Genomic DNA, 15385 nt, shown 5'->3' with positions numbered 1-15385 from the left:
AAAGATGTTGGCTTGGACTTACAGATTCCAATGGAATCGATACATTTTCTAATAAAAAAAAAATAAAGGTGAAGGGGAATCACAGCCACATTGCCATAGGTAACAGTTGTTAACAATGGGTTTGTGACTTGTGTGGGAAACACAAATAACACACACACCCAAGGAAAGTGGAAGACAGAAAAAAGATGTGGAGTATGGATGAAGAAGAGGGGCAAACAAGAAGGATGCTGGAATAAGAAAATCCAAGGGAAAGTCAGAGGAGCATGAAACATTTTTTTTGTAGTAATAGGCTCCATTTTTTCTGTTTTTAAAGAAGAGAAGGAAAAGTAAAGAGGGATAGAGGAGGTGAAGGTAATCACAGCAGGTATAACCATAGAACAAATACCACAAGACAGACAAAGGTTGAAAAAAAACAGTAAGGACAGGTAAATTACACAGGCAGCACACTACATAACACAGGCAATGGAAAGTTGACAAATATAGAGGGGATGCATACCAGCCATGGTGAAATGCAGAAAAACAAATCTACCATTGCACTATCACATACCCATATGTTGCAAACTGTGTGGCGGTCATACCTGGTTGTGTATGATCTATGGTAAATGTGTGACATAGGGAAATAAATAAGGATCAAATTACAAATAGGATAAATAAATACATATCCATCTAATCTGTCAATAGTGCAGGTGTAAACCAAGCAACAACACAGATGAGCAAATACAGGTCTAACAATGCAGATAACTCCAAAGGACAGAACCAACCATGGTAAGGCAAACAATCAAGCACACTGACAAACAGAAGCACTGCAGAAAAAGCAAGAGATACTGTTAAATATACAAGTAGGTGTACACAGCCAAAAATATGTGTAATGGAATGTGGGCATGTTACACACATATGTCATGTCAAAGGCAACACACAGGTGTACATGTGTATGTATGTCTGTCAGTGGCATAAATGGAATGTACATGAAATCAAGGTCAATACACATACATGCATACACCAATAGCATGTAATAATATGTTAACAAATGTAACAGTACAGCATAATGAATATAGCAGGTTATGCACATGGATGTGAAAAAACTGCAATGAGTAACACACAACTATAATGAGAACAAGGACATATTGCAAGCATTAGCCACCAACTTGTCTGGACATGTCCTGCATAGTACTATGGACATACATGTGGCACATGTTCACTGTTTCATATTAATAAATGGCAATGGATGTAGTTTTAACAAAGGCAAACATGCCTGCAAAAAATACTATGGAAATACGAAGATGGGAGGGAAGTGGACATCCTGGGACCACATCAGGGTAAAGCAGGACACAATAAGTTGACACAATGCAAATGCATATATAAACCACACATTGTGCTGTAGCAGCCACACAGTCATACATTTAAAGAAATGTAAAATCTATGTCAAATGGCCAGAATGATTGCTGATGTCCACAGAACTGTATATGTATAAAACACAAAGCACAATAATGTGCAATCATATCACATCAACATGCATAGGTAAGTAAACTACAAATGACAGTCACATACACATACACTGTCATACACATGTCAAGTAAAGAAATGCAGGTGTATGTCAGCCACCCTGCTTATTATGGAGCAGAGGACAATCCTGTGAGCATCATTACAGATCATCAGCAATAAATCACTGAATGCTCACTTGTCAAAGGTTAATTTCTGTGTCAGTATGTATCCGACTATGTGCACACACATGTACAGTCATAATATGTACAACTATTTCGGAAAGGTGTACACCAATGTCACTACCCTATGGTTGTGGAAATGCTACATACAACATGGTGTTATGTACTGTGAAATAATGTGCGGTCTGTAACACTGTATACAGACTGACATCACTTGCTGTTTGATGCAGTCAGAAAAGGAGGACTGCACATAGACAGGATATACCTGTACATAATCCCACATGGCATCAGCATTGCCAAACCATTACAAAACACCACATCATGACAGTGGGACATCATGATAAATCTTATCCAAAAACGTGTTGAATTACATGTTTGTATGTTACACATAGAAGATATGTCAAAACAGAAATCCAAGGCATATCACGTTGTTACTGATGGAGTATGAACAACATATGTTGTCTGTCAATCATCCCAGTAAGACACATGTTTACAAGCTGCATGGTGCAGCACTATCAACCGGTTAATTGCCGCAATCCATGGACAGTTGAAAGTGTGTGGACAGTGAAATGTGTTAATGTGTGTCAGGCACACATTGAAACCAAAGTAAATATCATGCAATAATAACACATAAGCATTACAGTTACATGGCATGGAAGCACAAGACTGTATATACAATCCAATCAATTAAATGGCAATCACCATGTTGGCAGCATAACACAAGTGGAGCATGCTGACAATACTTACGGACCAGAGGGACCAGACTGATGTGGATCAGACTCATGAATGATCTCACGAGCTATCAAGCTGAATGAATCCCACATAACCAATGCCATTTCATCAAAGAAGGCCCCATCATGTCCCTCATCTGTGTTAAGAACACACTGGGCATGACCTCCTGGATCTCCTTCCAAAAATTGTCTCTATCATGGTTATGTCAACATCTCCTCTCGGGTGCAGGCAGGATGACTGAGACAGGGGTGGGTCCAGGTGCCTCCTCATCATTGTCACCACTGTCACTGTCATCCTCAGAAATATCTGGCAATAGTCTTGTATGTTCAGGTCATTTTCTTCGGAGTGATGAACATCCTTGGGTACCATGCTCTGTAAAGATCAATTGCAAAACACAGCAGAAAAGAAAATTTCTATCACATGGAACAGTCCCAGGAATATCGTAGCACAGCACAATATCATTATGATGACAATTTACACAGGGACTGAGACACATCATTATGGACAGAGTTACCTAGGGCCCTATGCATCGTACTCCTAAAAAGGACAACAGTATTCTTTCCTGAATAATTCTATATGCTTAGACACACACACACACACACACACACACACACACACACACACACACACACACACACACACACACGCACAGAGACACATAAACAACATGTCATTAGCTTTGTAAAAATGTAAGAATGTTCAAATAAACATATTTTATTGTCTGCATTCAATGATTTCTAAGAGCAGCCATAACAAGTCATTGCAAAAATGAGGAGAAAAGTTTTGGACAATATTGTAGACAATAGGCAAACCAGGCAGCATGGTATTTAGCTGAACACACATCAATATAAGGAGTACAGCACTTAAAACAATATATGTTCAATCAGCACAACTTAAGACATATCAGAATCTAATATATATCTGTTAATAACAGTGGTGTATGTGTATGAATGTGTGCATCATCTTCAAAAATAATCAAGAAACTGAAAAAACAAAAAAATTGTGAATAAGCTTGATGATAATGAACTGCTGCAATCAAATGGGTACCTACTCAAGTGTCAGTCAACCTAGGCTATAACAGTGTTTTTACAAACTCACACACGGTATGTGAGGCAGGTGCACTACCAATGTTGAACTAAAGGTCATGCCACACAGTCTGCAAACAGCACTGCTAACAATGACACAGTAGACTCCCATTTACTCTGTGAATAGGCAGGCTATGCGCAATAGATCAATCATCAGAAAACACAGCCAGACATACAAGTATGCCAAACCATACATCATAAACAATAATCACAACAATTACAGTTATATATAAACCATTCACATTAAAACCTGTGTGACAGATACACATAACAAACTGCCATTTAGGTTGTGGCTGTATTGTTTGTGTGCTGAAAACATGGATCAAAAATACATATTATACAATGACCCCCCCATTAATATTCCAAAATGTGCATGCTGATTGCCCAGCGTGCCCATTGTAAATCCCACAATATACCAACAGAAAAAAGGTCCGGTCGCCAGGACTTTTTTCCGTTGGTATAAAGTCCTCAAAAAATATTTTTAAATAAATAAAAAAAAAAGAAAGAAAATAACAGAGCAACAGAGACTTTCTTTTCTCTGTTGCTTCCGTTTGTAAGCATGGATGTACTGGGTATGCACAGGACGCAAGGCCCATACGCATGCTCAGTACATCAAAACAGGGAAGCAGTGTACCGCAACCAGCGGAAGAACAGTAATGTGCCGTTATACAAAGGCATTATTTAAGAAAAGTAAGTATCTTTTTTCTTAAATAATGTCATTGTGTAATAGCAATAACCGACTCCGTGGTTGTGGTATATTGAAATTTACCTATGGTTGGCTTTATTTAATCATTCGAGCTTCGCCCTTGTGATTAAACCGCACCAACCATGGGTAAATCTTTAACATAACACACCACGTCATCGGTTATTTCTTTAATATATCAACACTGCAAGATTTTATACACAGTTGTAATGACAGCTACCATTTACTGATTTCATTTACCTTACTGATACATGATATGTATTCCTTCATTCTAATCAATAAACATGTTAATTTGAAAATTATAGGCCTGAAAACAGTGGAATATGCATTTCAGTTCATAATTTAAGTAACATAATCAACATACTTCTCTCCCTCCGCTGCTCTTCAAGCCTGTGCATCCATTCAATGCACATCACTATGTTCCGACTGCGGTCGTTGTCATCAGAAATAAAAAAAAAGTTTTAAAAATGTATTCCTCAAATAACAATGATAAACATTTGTCAACATGTTTTGTAGATAGGTTTTCTAAAGAACTTTAGATAAGCACAATGCTCAGTAGACATTTTTACATTCAGGTGTTAATATCCTTAAGCACAAATTAGAGAACGTGAGATTCAGTCCTGCAACTAGGCTCTATATACAGATCCTAAGTTTGAGACCTGCATGCTACTTGAAACATCTTAACTGCCAAGGTATGTTTTTCATGCAGTGAAAAGAGTTAATGTTATGACATCATCTTGCTGGGGGATGGTCTACTAATAATGATCTTGGCTTAGGACTGCAAGTACGAACATGATGCTCATGTAGCTAAACTGTTTGAAAATTACATTCATGTCATCACTGTGTTCAGAAGCATTAACAGTAATGAAGAGCATCCATTCCTCAGAGTGGGACAGTGTCATGTACCATACAGCTTCTGTGAAGACAACCGTACCTGTTGCTGTTCATAATATTTTTAAATAGTATACAATATTAATCTAAAAATTGTTCAGGTATATAACAACATTTATGAAGATGTACTGATTCTGCTTTTAAATAGCTGATGTTAATGGAATGGTTATGATTATATCAATAGCAATTTGACAAATAACCAAGTTATTCACAACAACGCTCAGAATATACATTAATATCAATAAGTGTAATATGCTTTGGTAAAGGAATGCTATGGGCATACAAATCAATATAACAGTTTGAGATATGTTATACTTTTCAAGATTTGAACACACAGCACATAAGGTGTAGACATTCAAGCCTGTTCCTTTCAGGTTGAGCTAACAGTCAGTGCATGCTACTTTTAAACAAGCAGGTACTGCTTTCCAAACAATGTTCTTCAACAACTGATGTCATTATGCCATTACGGATTATGGCATTATTCGTAGAAATTCAAAGAGTAGATCACGAGTCATTACTATGCACAACATAAACTTTAATATATAGTATTGAAATATGTTTTTTTTTTTTTAATTATTTGCTTGAAGTTAACCAGGGTAACAGGTTCTTCTATGTGGTCTGGAAGCCACATAACACCAAAATTTATACATATGCTGGCCAGTTGCTTTACAGGCCGACCTAACATTTAAAAAGGCATTTAGAAGACAGGAACTGCAGGTGTTTATTAGAACTCCTGCAATAAACAGAATAATACAGAAAATGCATACAATTTTAACACCTCTAAATGGTACTGGCATTAATGTTTAAATTAAATAAACATGTCTGTGTACTTGCTTAGGAAGAATGTTGTAAGTAAGTTGCAATGGTCAAATAGGGGATACAGTGGGACTATAATGCAAAATGACAAAATGCACAGTTATCAGCGGCCTAGGTGCTATTGGCATCTGTAATGCATGACAACAGAGGCAATGTGAAATTAATTAGTTATATGTTGTGAAACATATATGTACATATACAAAGGACATAGGTATGGATATTATGCAATTATTAAATGAAATAACAACATGGGTATTGAATCCATAATTAAGTGGGCAATATTTATAACGTCCACTGAACTATCCCCATGAGCTAATTCTCACAGCAGCTCATATATGGTTGTAACAACATCTATCTGATATATATGGTTCAAAGAAATATCTGTAAAATCCATAGCAATACTCAGGTATAAGTAAAATATTGGTATTTACTGTAGGGATCTGCAGCCTGCCCCACACCTCATCAACCTTCTTTCAAAGTTTTCCTGCATCCCTCCAGTGGAGGTCATCATAGCAGTGACAAACCTGCACTCCAGTGCAGTTGATCCCCATTCTGTATTGGTGATCCCTCATGATCCGGTTCCACACAGCGATCATAGTGAAGTTCATTGCCTGGTTGCCATTCTGTGCTCCAATCCAGAGTAAAATATCAACATCTGGGTCATCTCCTTGTCAGTCCATTTGGGTACACAGACATGTCTCAGCCTCCTCAAAGTATCCATTATGATCCTCAAGAAGAATAAATCTGAAAAATTCAAAAACACAGAAATGCACACTGAGGTACCACTCAGTTCACAATTAGCAATGGTATGATCAGCAAATGTATCAAAATCTATATTTGAAAGTGGTGCTGGTATCATGTTCTAAGACTATTGGAAGATAATGAGCATGTGCCACACATGGTACCATATATCGATACCTCCTGGGTGTTTAAGCGGTACGCCTGGGTGTTTTGGCGCATATTGGAAATTTATGCAGATGTACAAGAATAGGATTCTAAAAGCTTGAATTTTAATGAACCTCGTTAATTGTGTATGGCACAAATGGTACTTAAAGCTGGGTGCACACAAGGTGCATTTTGATTCAGTGTTTCTGATGGAAAGGTATCTTGGCAACTGCTAGAATTTTTTGTGGCAGTAATCAGTAAATCTGTTAAATACAATAATTTCACAAGGTGCATGTTTAAAGTCACATTAACTCAAAATGTTAAGTTTAACAGAAGTTGTTATAAGTTCCTAGAGTCATGGTGTGGTGTCTGGAAATGTATGCATATAGGTGTTGTTCTTCTAAATATTTCAGTTCAGTCCAATAAGCAGTTGCATAGACAGACTTCCACTGCAAATAATAACAGTATATGGAGGAAGATTTACAGATCATCCACAATTCTTACTGGTAATTCTTTGCATTCTGTAGTCTAACTACAGAAACCTATGGATTATAACAGTCTCCGTATCTAGCATATGATGTTGATATTGCAGATATTTCTTAAATCCTGTTTCCTAAAAAAAGTGTTAAAACATGCTGCTGCTGTTACAGATATTTCATCAATGATGCTTCTTAACAAAGGTGTTATCACTACTGGGTCAATATGTTATGGATCTGTACTGTCTTTGGATCATGAGGTGTTCTGACACTTTCTGTAAGTTGATTAATTGATTTAGTATTTTAATGTGAAAGGGAAGCAGAATCTGGTGGCATGATGCAGTTGTCTTTGTACCTCCCTTTAACATGTATGTAGTGTTAGGGGTTCAAATCCCAGTCACAAACTGCCCAGAAATTGCAAGTTATGTTGATTTTCCAGATGTTATGTATGAAGGCATTGTTGTTACTTTTTATATGTCATATTAGTATTTATCACAGACATTGCTATACAGATCTTTGCATTGCACATGAATGCATAGTGCTTATGTTGACATACACTCTTCACAGAATCAAATACATAAATGTGCTCAACCATGATTATTATCATGTGAGTATCAATGTTTTTCAGATGGTCAACCATCCTAGAGATGACAACTTTTCCCCCAGGAAAATGAAATCATATTTGATGCTCTCTGGCAACATAAAAGGAGACTCTAAGGCTGGGCAGGTCATACTGTTTGGAGAAATGAAATCTGGACAGACCTCACTAACATGATCATTGCAGTTGGAGGACACAACCAATCCCATGAGGCCCATAGACAACTCTGTTTGGACATGATTCTTCATGCAGCCAACAGAGTGACATGTTATGGGAGCTCAAGGCAGGCCACTAGTGGTGGTCCACCACTGACTCCCTGATGACATCACAACTTTTTTGGCCTCACTGCATACAGCAAGAGGGAGTGACAAATCCCTGGGGTGGGATTGAAGGTGGAGTTCCAGGACAGACATGGATATATGTATATCCATTACAGGGATGTGTATTGTGACACTCACTGCATATTGCTTCAGAATGCATATTCATATATTCCTGTTTATGATTTACAGCAGCACAGCTCAGCTGTGAACACATTTCCACACAGGGTAAGGATGATGAATGTGTATAATTACATGCACTGGTATATCAGAGTTACAGACAGAGCAGTGCAAACAACATTTGTAATGGTTAGTGCATTAATCTTTGATTGAAATGCTAGACATTCGTAAATCAAACTACGCAAGCGTCACTTGCTCCAAGAATCTTAACCTAGCCTCTGATATGAACAGGCCATGCTGGAGAGATAGATGCATCTCCCAGAGACTGCCACTTCTCTATAACAAGATTCCAATTCACATGAAACAGAGGCCCTCCCTGATCCTCTTCAAACACAACCTAGATCACTGGATGGGTGACCACAAATTCACTCCTAGGATGGTCTAGATCAGAGTGTACATGCTGTGCGCTGGTCTTTAAGACAAAGACTGAGCATGCACGTATAAATGCCAGGCATGTGCTATTCCTAGTGCCATTTTGAGAGTGCAGCCATAGAGTGAGCATGTATGACTGCAGTAGTTAGTTTGTATATAAGTTACTTAAGTTAAAGTCAGCAAACTTCTATCGTGATGTGTTTGTATAAAATAAAGCTGCTTGAACAGAACCTACGAAGACTCTTCTATTCTGTCCAAAGTAGGAGAGCAACATAGTGTCAGAACTGGGATCACACAGAATAATATTCAGAGCCATGAAGTGCAGAGATGACAGTGAAGGTAAACTAAGAGAAACAAGCACGAAAAAGAGCCAGAAAAGAATCAAAAGTAATGAAAATTTGCATGAACTACTTATTTTATAAAACAGACAAAATGGGGCATTGCAAGCATACAAACCACATTATTAAACAAGCGGGAAGCACAAAAGGTTTATTAACCAAGGGAGATGTTTAAAGTAAAGGCATTTGTTGAACCGATTAACAGAAAAGCAAAACAAGTATATTTAAGGCAAAATGAGCATGTTTAAGGCAAAACTAGTATGTTTAAAGCAAAACGGGCATGTTTAGAGTAAAACGAGCACAAGAAAAGTACATTGGTCATGAAAAGAGATTAAATGAGCAAAATGAATATAAGAAGGGTAAAAATGGCGCATTAAGCTTAAATAAAGCAAGGTGACTGCATGTTTTGGCAAAGTGCTGTGTTTTGGCATAACTACGAATTTGTATTGTATCAAGGGCATAACTAAAGTTATTCAAAGTATCTCAAAGTGTGTAAAAATGCTTACAGTGTGTGCTTATTACTGTGTATGTATTCTGAAGAGTTTATTTTTTTGCAAAGTGCAACTATTTTGTAAAGTGCAGTCAAAGTATAGCCATTTCGAGAAGTTTCTTGTGCTGGGTGTGTCTATTCGCAAAGTGCTGCCATTACACTGTTTCTTGCACTATAAATAATTGCCTAGAAAGGTATCGCCATTTTGGGGAAATATTAGTATGCTGTGTACAGTTTATTTGCAAACTGAAAATTACTTCAAAATGTTATTGACTCTGAGCTTCTCTTGCCCAGCTCATTCGCATCGTGCAGTTATTTAAAATGCTTCTTAAAATGAGATAAATTACTTTTGCAATGCAATAATTTCAAGAGTATTACGGTGACCTAGAGACGTATTTCGCAAAGTCCAGTTACACAGAGGCTTGCGTCGAGCAGTTATTTGATATGTTTCATACACTGATGAGTGGTTTTCTTGAAATACAGTAATTTCAATATTATTACAGTGCCCGAGAGAGACTTATTTCACAAACTACAGTTATGCAGAGGCTTGTTGTGCTATTGGGCAAAGTTGAAAATGTTGGCATACATTTCTGACATATGTGTATGTGTCCATGCTTATTTGCAAAACCCTTCACTGGTATGTGTTAATATGGCAGATGGATTTCAAAATCCCTTACCTCTTGTATTTGATAAGAATATTGCAGAGAATTGGAGAATATTTGCACAAGAGGATGATATTTTTTATATAAGCATCTTATTCAGGTAAAGATGCATGCACCAGGGCATTCATTTTGCTCAACCAACTGGGTCAGAGGCCATAGAAAGAGAACGTTCATTTGTGTATGCACCTGCAGTATATAAAGGAGAAGGTGAAAACCATCTTATTGTTGTACAGGCTGAATCAAGGGAAGACCCTGAGTGTTTGAAACACAAGTTCAGAGAAATGTGTAACCCCCCCAGACGAATATTACACTAGAGAGGCATTTGTTTTACATGAGAGATCAGAAACCAGGGGAAACTTTTGCAGCTTACATAATTGACTTGAGAAACAAAGCTAAAACATGTCGGTTTAGTGACTTAAAGAATGAGTTTATAAAGGACAGACTTGTGTGGTATTAATAATCCTGCTGTAAGAAAGATCTTGCTTTGTGACAATGATTTAACATTGAGTAAAGCCATACAGATTTGTCAAATCCATGAAGTGACAGAAAAACACACAAGTATGCTTGCAAGTGACAAGAGCATAGTTTCAACAGGTTCCAGAGCAAATGTAGATAGCATGCAACACATGGCAAACAGAATTAGGCCTAAGCACATGGCAGCCACGACCCCTGCTGACTCACCAAAGGAACCACATAGTTTTCCCGCAAGTTCTAAGACCATTTCAGTTAAAGAAACATGTTTCTCAGTACAGTACAAGTGTGAATCAGCAAAACCCAAGTCTAGCTTTATTGTTAACTTCTCAGTTGTGGTGCAAATCATGAGTCTATAAGAGAGAAATGCTTAGCATTGAGTCAGGAATGTTACAAGTGTAAAAAATGGAACCATTTCCAAAAAATTGCAAATCAAGTAAACCCCACACAGTTGTAAATAAAGGTCACACTAAAAAGCAAGTTGATCAAGTAGAGCCACAGCAGTCAACTTTTTATGTGGATGGTGTATCAGTGCTTGGTGAAAGAGTTGATGCAGTGAATTTATTGTCAAAGAGCAAAGTGTTTTCTAATGTCCGGATCAATGGTAAATCCACAGAGCTTAAAGTAGACACTGGTCCAAAGTGTAATGTTATGTCAGCAGACACATTTACTAAAGTGAGAATGAACAAACAACTCAATTTGGCCAGTAGTGCGAAACTTGCTGCTTATGGAGGTGAAGAAATTCAAACCAAAGGCTCAGTAATGCTTTCAGGTTATTTGGCCAAGAACTGTTACAACTTGTTATTCTATGTACTCCAAAGACCAGTACAGTCTTTACTGGGTCTCAAAGATAGTTTGAAAATGAATCTGCTTTCTTTACATAAGTGCATCTCCTAATTCTAATTTTTCTGAAGCCATTTTGTCAGAATATCCTGTTTTTGATGACAAGTTGGGCAAATTTCCAGTTGTGTATTCCATGAAGTTAAACCCAGAGGTCACTCCAGTAGTCATACCAGCAAGAAGAGTTCCTATAGCTATGCAAGATAAAGTTAAGGCTCAGGTGGATAAAATGGTACAGTGAGATGTAATTTGTCTAGTTACAGAATCAACTGAATGGGTGTTGTCTATGGTAGCAGCCCACACAAAAAGGCTCAGAGGAAATCAGAATGCATATTGACCCAAGAGATTTGAACAAAGTATTGAAAAGACCATATTATCTAATGTGCATAGTCAAAGAGGTCACAGCCCTAATACCAAATGCCACTGCTTTTTCGGTCTTGGATGCAAAAAGTTGATTTTGGCAACTGATGTTTGATTGCAAATCCTCATTACTAACCACTTTTGGTACTCCATTTGGCAGATACAAATTTCTAAGGATGCCATTTGGAATAAATTCAGCAAGTGAAATGTTTCAGTGTGCAATGGAACAAATTTTCTCAGGTTATCCTTGTGCCATAATAGTAGATGATTTATTGGTTGGAGATAATGGTGAAGCAGAGCATGACAGAAATTAAAGAAAGTTCTAGACATAGCACGTGAAGTAAACGTGGAGCTCAATCCTCTGAAGTGCAAATTCAGACTTCAAGAAATTACATATGTAGGTCATTTATTTACCAGCCCTGGCTTGAGACCAGACCCGACCAAGCAACAGCTATTCTTGAGATGTCAGCACCAGACAATGTTCAAGCTCTACAGCATTTCCTAGGCATGGTCAACTATTTAGGTAAGTTTATATCAGACTTCAGTGAGTTGACAACACCTTTAGGAGAGCTGATGTGCAAAAATGTTGCATGGTCATGGTTAGAACAGCACCAGAAGGCATTTGAAGACCTTAAGCAGAAATAATATGATGTGAACAAACCAGTCATTCTTTCCTGTGATGCTTTAAAATTTGGTCTTGGTGCAGTTTTAGTTCAAGAGGGCAGACTTGTAGCCTATGCATCTAGAACACTTACACAAACTAATATGCAGTATGCTCAAATTGAGAAGGAACTTTTGGCAATAGTATTTGCATGTTCCAAGTTCCATGATTATATCTATGGTTGAGCTATTCAGATTGAGACTGACCACCAACCTCTAGTTACTATTCAGCCTATGCATTCAGCTCCACTGAGATTACAAAAAATGATGATCAAATTTCAAAAGTACAACTTCAAAATGGTCTGTACAAAAGGCAAACTACTATATATGGCTGATACCTTAGCCAGATCTCCCAGAAATACAATGGAACAGCTTGACACAAAAAATTTTGACTTTGACGTGATGGCAGTGCATCATTTTTCTACCACTAGGCTTGATGAGTTAAGAGATCACACAAAGACTGATCCAATTTTGCAAAAGCTCAGTCACTACATTAATGCTGGATGGTCGTCAAAGCAATCTAGTGTACCACCTGAAGGGCAAACCTATTTTCCTTACAGAGATTAAATGCTGATGAAAGATGGCTTTATTTTCAAAAGTCCTAAAATTGTTGTTCCTGCTTCATTACAACATCAATATATCCAGATTTTGCATTGTGGTCACCCAGGTTCCACATCCACTAAGAGAAGAGAAATATAATTAGTATTTTGGCCTTCATTACTGAAAGACATTCCCTGGGATTCAATCAGCTTATTTTTCCATGTAGGAACAGTGCAGCCACTCCTGCATGGAATATGGCTGCCAAGGGTTTCCAGTAAACTACGGTTTTGACATGCACGAGCCTGACTACACTATTCCTGCACAGACACCACTGCATAATGCTACTTATCTCATTTGCTGGTGAAAACCATGCAAATGAGGTGAATTAGTGATTCAGCAAGCAGGCAGGCATCCGTGCAAGAATAGTGTTAATTGCAGAAATGTATTTGGCTACTAGCAAATACATTTCTGCAAAAATGAAAACGGAGGCATGACAGCTCAAATAAAAAGCATGTATTATAATCTTTAGGCATGCCGATGGCCAAATATATGGCCATTGGCATGGAACAGTGTTTCATTTTTATAAAGGTAAGAGTTATTTTATTTTGGCCGATCTCGGCTGTTTAAGCATAGGGCAGCCACACGCAAATGGGGTCATGCCAAAAAAAAAATAAAAAATGTAAAAACTCAATTTTAAGGGAAATCTGTACTTTGCCATTATATTCTATGGCATGTAGAATCAACACAATACCAGGGAACAGTGTTTGTTAAAGGGAAAGAGTGTATTCGCGTCCAGTGAGAGCCATTTGTTCGTGTTTACATTAGCTAAATGGGTTTGCATGGTGCACACTGGGTGTAAAACAACAACAAAAAAAAAATGGAAATAGCAGGACTGTTTACATTTGAGCACCAGATTTGTGTGGCACGCCTAGGGGCTTAAATGGGGAAGAAATGGGAAGGGAAAAAAAGGAAAATACCAGAATAAAAGCAATCATGAACAAATTACATAGCTAGCAGGTGGAATGCATCAGAGTCAGCCAATCATACAGGCAGCATCTGCAGCACAACAGTATGAACTATGTAAACACCTTATAGTCTGTTTTTTCCTACAACACATGCACCATTGGTGTACACATGTGGGGGAATTTTAACTGGAAAAATGTTAGGGACTGCCATTGCTCGGATCCATCAGTATGTGCTAGAGCTGAGGGCAGTGTGGAGGATAATGCTAACAACCACCACAGACCAAGGAGGAGGAGAAGAGTGTTCAGACCCAGGGTAATTTAACAGGGGCTACATGATCTGGAGATAGTAGAGCACTACAGGGTGGACAGAGACACACTTCAGCAAATCATCAAGCTGTGACAGCCTCAACTCAGACCTAGAGCCAACAGAGGGGAACTCATTTCAGTTGATACCAAGGTATGTGTAGCCTTAAGAATACTAGCTACAAGTACTTTCCAAAGATGTACTGGGGACATCATGGGGTCTCACAGGCATCTGCATCCACGGTACTTCACCAGTTCCTGGGTACCATGCTACCACATGCTGGTGACCACATTTACTTCCCCAACACCCGTGAGGAGAGGACCAGCAATATGCGTCTCTTCCACTGTGTGGCAGAATACCTGGAGGTACTGGGTGCAATAGACTGCACGCATATCCACATCAAAGCACCACTCGGTGAACAGGTTAGGGTCTACATAAATGGCAAGGGATTCCACTCCATCAACTGCCAGGTTGTGTGCAATGCCCAGGGCATTATCATGAATGTGTGTTCTGGCACCCCTGGAAGCTATCATGACTCCCACATCTGGCATTCATCACAGCTATATCAGGCATTTGCTAGTGGGGCCATCCAGTATGGCTATCTGGTGGGGTATGTTGGCTATGCACTGGAGCCATGGATGATGACACCCATCGTAAATGCACACACACCCACACAAGAATGCCATAATGAATCACACACACAAACCAAGATCATTATTGATCATGTGTGTGGTATGCTCAAGTCACGGTTCCACTGCCTAGACATATCTAGTGGAGTCTTACATTACTCTCCAGCCACATGTGCACACATGTTCATAGTATGTACCATGCTACACAATATGATCCTGCGGAAACAGCTGCAGCAGGAACAGCACGGGGAAGGGCCACACAGTCCACCACCATTGCCAAGGTCCCCTTAGGCACAGAGTGACTCAGATGAGAACGTCCTTGAGCCTGTTCTTGTAGGCAGACAGAGGCATGCCCAGTATGCTCAGGCCTTGGTAAAGAGGCAACATACAGCTTACACAATGAAATTGTA

Source organism: Protopterus annectens, chromosome 8.part0, assembly GCF_019279795.1.
Source record: "Protopterus annectens isolate FY-2018-M chromosome 8.part0, PAN1.0, whole genome shotgun sequence".
In the NCBI taxonomy this organism is placed as follows: Eukaryota; Metazoa; Chordata; order Ceratodontiformes; family Protopteridae; genus Protopterus; species Protopterus annectens.
The sequence above is the reverse complement of the archived record's forward strand: the minus strand, read 5'-3'. Positions refer to the sequence as shown.